Here is a 9,303-nt window from a genome sequence, read left to right on the forward strand (position 1 = left end):
CGGACCGGAATGTCTATTTCCTCAACATAATAGACGAGTATTCCCGGTTTCCGTTTGTTGTCCCCTGTGCGGACACGTCGACTGCCACCGTCATCAAGGCTTTCAGTGAACTTTTTACCCTGTTCGGGTACCCCTGCTACATTCATAGCGACAGGGGCTCGTCGTTCATGAGCAACGACTTGAGGCAATTCCTGCTCTCATTCGGGATTGCCTCTAGTAGAACCACGAGCTACAACCCTAGGGGTAACGGACAGGTGGAAAGGGAGAATGCTACAGTCTGGAAGGCTGTCCTACTGGCACTGAAATCCAGGGGCCTTCCAGTCTCCCGTTGGCAGGAGGTCCTTCCAAATGCGCTCCATTCTATCCGCTCCCTCCTGTGTACGGCAACCAATGCTACTCCCCACGAGAGGATGTTCTCATTCCCTCGGAAGTCGTCCTCGGGAACCTCATTGCCAGCCTGGTTGACGTACCCAGGACCCGTCCTTCTGCGGCGACATGTGAGGGCTCGCAAGTCCGACCCCTTGGTCGAACCGGTCCAACTCCTCCACGCCAACCCTCAGTATGCCTATGTGGCATATCCTGACGGGCGAGAGGACACTGTCTCCATTAGAGACCTGGCGCCTGCAGGGGACGTAGCAACTCCTGTCGCTCCTATTCCCCCAGTCACGAATCCACTACTCCTCATTGCTTCCCCAGACGTGGCGCGGTCAGCACCGGGACCAGTGCATAACACTTTTACTCCCATGTACAGCTTGCCTGAGACTCGGAGATCGGCGCCACCATCATCACCACCACCACCACCACCAAACGTTCCAGGATCCCCTGCACCATCGCCTCACCAGGGCCGGCCGGCCCGGGAGTCCTTGAGGGGACAGCCAGACGTTGCTTTGGAAAGAGCGCCACCACAAGCACCTGCTCCGGTTTCGCAACCGGTGTTGAGGAGATCGCAGCGTCGGTGCGGTCCTCCAGACCGTCTGGACTTGTGAATCCTGTGATTTGTCTGTTTATATGACCTGTTTTTTCGTGCACCCCGCCACCTTTTGTTCTTAAAGGAGGGGTGAATGTGGTGAACCATCGTTGGTTCACCACTGGGGGTTGTTACTATGTTACTGTTGGGCTAGGGTGTTGTTACTGTGGGGGTTGTACAATGTTGTTGGGTTAGGGTGTTTACCTGTTATAAGAGTTATCATGGCACATTCCAGTGGGGTCCCGCCTCCGGTGGCGAGGTATAAGACCCCCTGCTCCGGCAGGACCCCTTCAGTCTGAACTGGTGTATTCGTGTTAGTAGTTCCATTGTTACTCTATTAAAGCCTTCAATACCGAAGCCTTGGTTCCACGTGCTTATTGTCGCGCATCAGGCAGCGAGATAATAGTCAGATCATTTGGTGTTTTTGTAAGCAATGTTGATATTAAGAACATAGGAACTAGGAGTAGGAGTAAGCCATTTGGCCCATCAAGTCTGCTCTGCCATTCAGTAAGATCATGGCTGATCTTTTCATGGACTCAGCTCCACTTACCCGCCCGCTCACTATAACCCTTAATTCTTTTACTGTTCAAAAATTTATCTATCCTTGCCTTAAAAACATTCAATGAGGTAGCCTCAACTGCTTTACTGGGTAGGGAATTCCACAGATTCACAACCCTTTGGGTGAAGAAGTTCCTCCTCAACCCAGTCCTAAATCTGCTCCCCCTTATTTTGAGGCCATGCCCCCTTGTTCTAGTTTCACCCGCCAGTGGAAACAACTTCTCTGCTTCTATCTTATCTATTCCCTTCATAATCTTCTATGTTTCTATAAGAGCTCCCCTTATTCTTCTGAATTCCAATTGGTCTAGTCCCAGTCTACTCAGTCTCTCCTCATAAGCAAACCCTCTCAACTCCAGAATCAACAAATTGATTAACTGGTAAATATTACCCTCTCAGCTGGATGTGGAAAGATCCCATGGTATTATTTCAAAGAGCAAGGGTAACTCTACCTGTACAACTTTATCATAATTTCCTTGCTTTCGTATTCTATGCCCCTATTTATAAAGCCCAGAATCCCAATTGTTAATCACTATCTCAGCCAGTCATAAGAATTGGGGCAGGGGTAGACCACTCGGTCCATCGAGCCTGCTCCGCCATTCAATACAATCCTGACTGTCCCTGGACTTCCTGCCTGTTCCCCGTATCTCTTAATTCCCAGCATGATCAAAAATCTATCTACCCCAGCCTCAAATATATTCGACAATGGAGCATCCATTATCCTCCGGAACAGAGAATTCCAAAGATTCACAACCTTTTGACAAAAGAAATATCTCCGCGTCTCAGTCTGAAATGATGGTCCCTAATCCTGAGACTGTGCCCCCGTGTTTTAGATTCCCCAACCAATGGAAACACTCTCTCAGTGTCTACCCATCCCGGCCCTTTCAGAATTTTGCAGGTTTTAATAGGGTCACCTCTCATTCTAAACAGCAAGGAATATAGTCCAATTTACTCAGCATCATACGGCAACCCCTCATCCCAGGGACCAGTTCAGTGAACCTTTGTTGTACCATCTCAAGGGCACGAATGGCCATTCTTAAATGTTGAAACCAAAAGTGCACACACTATTCCAGATGTGGTCTCACCAAAACCCAACTGTAGCAAGATTTCTTTATTCCTGTACTCTAATCCTCCTTCTAATAAAGGCTAAAGTGCCAGTTGCCTTCCTAACTGATTGCTGTACCTGTGTGCTAACTTTCTATATTCCTTGCATTCCCTTTCTCTGCCCTTCAACCTTCAATGATCTGTACACGTAATCCGCGGTCCCTCTGCGCCTGAGTATTCTCCCTTTTGATTTGATTTGACTTATTATTATTCCAAAAATGTGCATGTTAAGTGGATTGACCATGGTAAATTGCACCTTAGTGTCAGGGGGAATAAGCGGGGTAAATACATGGGGTTACGGGATAGGGGCTGGGTGGGGTTGGTGCAGGTTCGATGAGCCGAATGGCCTCCTTCTGCACTGTTGGGATTCTGTGATTCTATGATTATTGTCACATGTATTAGTATACAGTGAAAAGCATTGTTTCTTGCACACTATACAGACAAAGCATACCATTCATAGAGAAGAAAATGAGAGAGTGCAGAATGTAGTGTTACAGTCATACCCGGTGTAGAGAAAGATCAACTTAATGCGAGGTAGGTCCATTCAGGCAGCAGGAAAGAAGCTGTTCTTGAGTCAGTTGGTACATGACCTCAGACTTTTGTATCTTTTTCCCGACGGAAGAACATGGAAGAAAGTAAGAGAGGGGATGGCTGCTTTTCCGAGGTAGCGGGGAGTGTAGATGGAGTCAATGGATCGGAGGCTGTGAGCAGGAGCCATACCAAGCTGTGATACATCCGGAAAGAATGCTTTCAATGGTGCATCTGTAAAAGTTGGTGAGAGTCGTAGCTGACATGCCAAATTTCCTTAGCCTCCTGAGAAAGTAGAGGCCTTGGTGGGCTTTCTTAACTATAGTGTCGGCATGGGGGGACCAGGACAGGTTGTTAGTGATTCAGACACCTAGAAACATGAAGCTCTCGACCACTTCCACTTAATCCCCTTTAATTTTCTATTGTCTCCCCTTCTTCTTCCTCCAAGAATGGATCATTTCACACTTCACTCTATCGAATGTCAGTCCTCTGCTCATTCGTCCTCTTGAAATTCCCCCTCACAGTTCACGACCTACCAGTCATGTATCCTTTATCTGAAGCCCTTTGGGCCAAATTACATTTTGGTTTTCAGAAATGTTCAAATCTACTGTATATACAGTAGGCCCGAAGCCTCTGTAGTAAAGTAAAAGGCGACTTGTTGTGGCTTCAACAGTGAATGACTTATTAATATATGTATATATACACAAAGAAAAGGGTGTGACAGAACTAATACACAGTCTCCTGTCTTCTCCTCCCTGGCTCCATCTGAGGTTTCTCCCCCGTCCCAAGATGTGCCCCCCTCATTCCCGATTGGCTCAGCTTCCCTCGTAGCGTCGCCATAGGGTCTGGCCCGATCACATGGCACTCAAAGGATCGCCCTCAAAGGATCGCCCTCAAAGGATCGCCCCCCCATAAAGAGGCCAGGCCGACTTACATTACAGTGGCCTAGGTTAGTCTACAATTAAAGTTTATTCGTGTCACAAGTAGGCTTACATTAACATTGCAATGAAGTTACTGTGCAAATCCCCTAGTTGCCACACTCCGGCGCCTGTTCGGGTACACTGAGGGAGAATTTAGCATGGTCAATGCACCCTAACCAGTCTTTCGGACTGTGGGAGGAAACCGGAGCACTCGGAGGAAACCCACGCAGATGCGAGGAGAACATTCAGACTCCACACAAAGACCCAAGCTGGGAATCGAACCCGGGTCCCTGGCATTGTGAGGCAGCCGTGCTAATCACTGTGCCACCGTGCCTCCCTTGTTACTCCATTTGCCAACTCTCACATACCTTACTTCTTACCTGTTAACACATATTACACCTGCAATGTAATATATTGCTTTATTAACATACAAAGTAACTGCATGGCTCTTCAAATAAAAGTTTGGTTAGTACGTGTTCTGTTTTCAGGTAAAGGATATCCGACCTGTACTTCCAGGTTTAGTGTCATCTGCAAAAATTGAAATTATTCCCTTTACACCCAAGTCGAGGTCATTAACATACATCAGTGCAGGGAAAATGGTACAGGGCAGCACTCCCTCAGTGCTGACCGGATCATCAGTATACATCTTTGTGCTCAATGGTCTCTGGAGTGGGGCTGAACCCACATCCTTCTATGTCAGAACAGAGTGTGCTTCCCACTCACTGAGCCAGATTAGCAAAAAGCCAAGGTGTAGGTCAGCACGGGTTGCTGCATTATCACGGAGGCCGAGAATGGAGCTGAACACCAAGAAATCATCAGCAAACCAGCGATCCTCAGACAGCACCTTCCAAACCCACGACCACTTCCGTCTAGAAGGACAAGGGCAGCAGATACATGGGAACACCACCACCTGCAAGTTCCCCTCCAAACAACTCACCATCCTGACTTGGAAATATATCGGCCGTTCCTTCACTGTCACTGGGTCAAAATCCTGGAATTCCCTCCCTAACGGAATTGTGGGTCAACCCACAGCATGTGGACTGCAGCGATTCAAGAAGGCAGCTCACCACCACCTTGTCACGGGCAGCTAGGGATGGGCAATAAATGCTGGCCAGCCAGCGACACCCATGTCTCATCTAGTAGTTGATGCCAACACATTGAATGTATTCAAGAGGCGGCTGGATATAGCATTTGGGGCGAAGAGGATCAAAGGTTATGGGGAGAAAGCAGGATTAGGCTATTGAGTTGGATGATCAGCCATGATCGTGACGAATGGCGGAGCAGGCTCGAAGGGCCGAATGGCCTCCTCCTGCTCCTATCTTCTATGTTTCTATGAATTAATAAAAATAAAAGAGTGACAGCCAATCCATAAATTGAAGGGAAGGTCATCAATGAAGTAACTAAAAATAGCTCAGCCACAAATTATCTCCTTCACAAACGTCACAGAGCTGTGATCACAATTCTGGTGCGACAGTTAGACTTATAACTGAATGATGTGATTGGAGAAAGCAGGAGTTTGGGAGGGTGTGGGAAGAAAGACAGGCTGGACCTCAATTCAGTCGTGTGATCAATACTCATGACTCATTAACAAAAGTAAAGACGGTTCAATGGTGACATGTAAACGGTGACATCTTTTAGTTTGAATTTGAATTAAATTTGAATTTAATTTGAATTAGTCTGAAAAAGTGGCCACCTGACACTGGAATGTAGCAAACAGCACCACACAGTGGTTTCCTGTTGGAAATCCTACCATTGGGGTTGACGGTCTCAGCTGTATAAAAGGCACCAAAGGCAAGGGTCTCATACTGAGGGGACCAGGCTGATGTTAGTGCTTGTGGTTGGGGGCTTGGGGAGGGGAGGGTAGTGTCTCATTTGGAAGGTTGGGTTTAAGTCCCACTCCAGAGGACTTGAGCATAACCTGGCACTCCCACTGCAGTGCTGAGGGAGTGCTGTGCTTCAGTGGTGCTGCCATACAGATGAGCTAGTAAACTGAGGCCCTATCTACCCTCACAAGTGGACATAAAAGATCCTGCGGCACTATTTTGAAGTAGAGTAAGGGAGTTCTCCCTCATGTCCCGACCAATATTTATTCCTCAAATCACTATAAGTATTGACCAATATCACATTGCTGTTTCTGGGATCTTGCTGTGCACAAATTGATGTTGCATTTCCTACATTACAACAATGATTACGTTTCAAAAGTAGCTCATCAGATGTAAAGCTCTTTGAGGAGTCTGGAGCCTCTCAAAGGTGTTACGTCAATGCGAATCTTTCTAATTCGCTACACTTTAGTCAGGGTCTCTGTGGAGAAGCACCAAAGTGTCAGGGAATTATGTGGGTACGTCACTCAAGAAAGACTTTCTTGGAATTCCTGTCAGCATAATGATGTGTCTGACTAATAACACATTGTTAAAACACAAGCACGTAGCAAATTCCAGCTCAATTTCCTGTTCATTCACGATAAGCTAACCTGCTAGTTTACATCGGAGAGACTGGGTGACGGCTTTGCTGAACACCTTCGGTCCGCCCGTAAGCAGGACCCAGACCTTCCTGTCGCTTGCCTGCACCACCCTGCTCTCCTGTCCACATGTCCATCCTTGGCCATTTGCAATGTTCTAGCGAACCCTAACGCAAACTGGAGGAAAAGCACCTCATCTTCCGACTGGGCACTTTACAACCTTCCGGACTGAACATTGAGTTCAACAACTTCAGAGCGTGAACTCTCTCCTCCACCTTCAATCCATTTACATTTATTTTATTTCATTTCTTCTTTTCATCTCATTCATCCATTTTTATCACTTTCTATTCTTATTTTTATTTTTCCACTTCTGAAATCTCGCTCTCCACGTTGTCTCCAAATCACACACCCCCTCCCCTGACCAATCACCAACCCCTGGGGCCAACTGCCACATTCCTCAGGTAGTCCCCTAGCAAACTGTACCTTTGTTCTGCCGTTCACACATTCCGATCACTTAATGGACGCTTTTAGTACCTTTCTCAGCCTTTATCATCACCATTAACATTCCCTTTGTCCAATTACAGCTCCCCACCCTGACCTCTGCCCTCATAGTGTTAATCTTGCCTGATTTTCTTTGCTTTCAGCTCTGACAAAGGGTCATCCTGACTCGAAATGTTGGCTCTATTCTCTCTCCACAGATGCTGTCAGACCTGCTGCGATTTTGCACCATTTTCTGTTTTGGCAACTGGTTTACTGTCAGGCCTCACCTCTACAGAGTGTTTGCTAACCCATCTTCCAAGTAATAGGACGCCAAGCTCATCATAATCAGTTGACTCCTGATCATAAGGGAAAATCGATGGCTCAAACACCAGGGAACATGGAGTATAGGCACAAAGATTGTAACAGCTACCATCTGAAGAACAGACTTCTCGGGTGGAATTTTCCTATCCCGCCTGCCATGGGAATTGGACCACACAAAGGTCCGTTGACCTCAGGCGGGATTTTCTAGTCTTGGGGTGAATGTGGCTGGAAAATCCGGACTAGCTAAAGTAAATACGTGGGGCTACAGGGATAGGGGCTGGGTGGGATTGTGGTCTGTGCAGACTCGATGGGCCGAATGAGCTCCTTCTGCATTCTATGATTCTATGAAATCCCAGCACAGCAGCTGGTGGAATTTAAATTCAATTAATAAAAATCTGGAATATAAAGTTAATCTCTCAGTGATAGTGACCATGAAAATATCATCGACTGTTGTAAAACCCCACCTGGTTTGTTAATGGAAATCTGCCGTCCTTACCCGGTCTGGCCTACATGTGACTCCAGACCCACAGCAATGTGGTTGACTCTCAACTGCCCCTCTGAAATGGCCGAGCGAGACACACAGTTCAAGGGCAAATAAGGATGGTCAACAAATCCTGACCTTTGAGTGATTCTCACACCTCATAAAATAATAAAATAAAATGTCAGTTAGCTGAAGTTGCAATTTAACAGATAAGAAAGTTATCACAATAAAGAGACGTTGAATAACTTCTTTGAATTAGGTATGTAAGTTTCAATCTTTTTTGATGAGAAACTTAGATTGAGTAGTGTATTCCCAGTAAGCAAGGTTCAACTCTTTACATCTTTTTTTTAGAAGACTGGAGAGAAATTTCACAAAGATTCTGCTGTTGGATATCATTTTCTGTAAAGTTCAGGACAGTAATCTGCAACGATTTCCAGCATCACACAATCAAACTACTTTATCGTGTTTATTTGTCCCTCATCAAAAATATACAAGTGTATAAAATCGACACAAAGCATTCTGCGATAAAGATTGGACAGATTTATTGATTTAGTGAACACTGTACTTGCTCCCTCAATGTGACGTATGTGATGTCAAAAAATGCCGCATCATGAAGGAATTGAAGGATTCTTTTTTCTATAAACTTGTGTGTTTTGAATAGAATTGTAATTAACGTGAGTTTTCATCATGTGTCTTTCCCTCACCCTCGAGCCATTAGTAAACTATAAAGGGTGGTGAATGTAGCCCAATCCATCACACAAACCAGCCTCCCATCCATTGACTCTGTCTCCACTTCCCGCTGCCTCGGCAAAGCAGCCAGCATAATTAAGGGCCCCACACACCCTAGACATTCTCTCTTCCATCGGGAAAAAGATACAAAAGCCTGAGGTCACGAACAATCGACTCAAGAACAGCTTCTTCCCTGCTGCCATCAGACTTTTGAATGGACCTACCTCGCATTAAGTTGATCTTTCTCTACACCCTAGCTATGACTGTAACACCACATTCTGCACCCTGTCCTTTCCTGTTTATGAACGGTATGCTTTGTAATATGCGCAAGAAACAATACTTTTCACTGTATACTACTACATGTGACAATAATAAATCAAATCATTAGTCGGCCAACACATCAATCCTTGTGACTTACTGCCTTCCTGCATTAATTGGAAAGCAAAAAGGCTCATTGCAACTGGATAATGCTCAAATATCAGCCTCTTCCCCACCTTCATTTTCAATATTTTTATATCTGGCAGAAAAAATTTCAAATTACTATTACACATCTTTTTTAATGTCCTTATGATTTTTCTCCAGGGTTGCATACAGCAGTGTCCTGCCGATTGATCTTCTAGTCTTGAAGACAATGAGATGAATTTTACCGCCACGCCCGCCCCAGAATGGAATTCTCTGTTGGCCTCGGGGTAGGACTTTACCCTGAGGCCCGAGCGAGGTCGTAAACTAGCAGCCTATTGGTCAATTGGGGTGGGGGGGA

The sequence above is a fragment of the Mustelus asterias genome, chromosome 6 (genome assembly GCF_964213995.1).
Source record: "Mustelus asterias chromosome 6, sMusAst1.hap1.1, whole genome shotgun sequence".
NCBI lineage: Eukaryota > Metazoa > Chordata > Chondrichthyes > Carcharhiniformes > Triakidae > Mustelus > Mustelus asterias.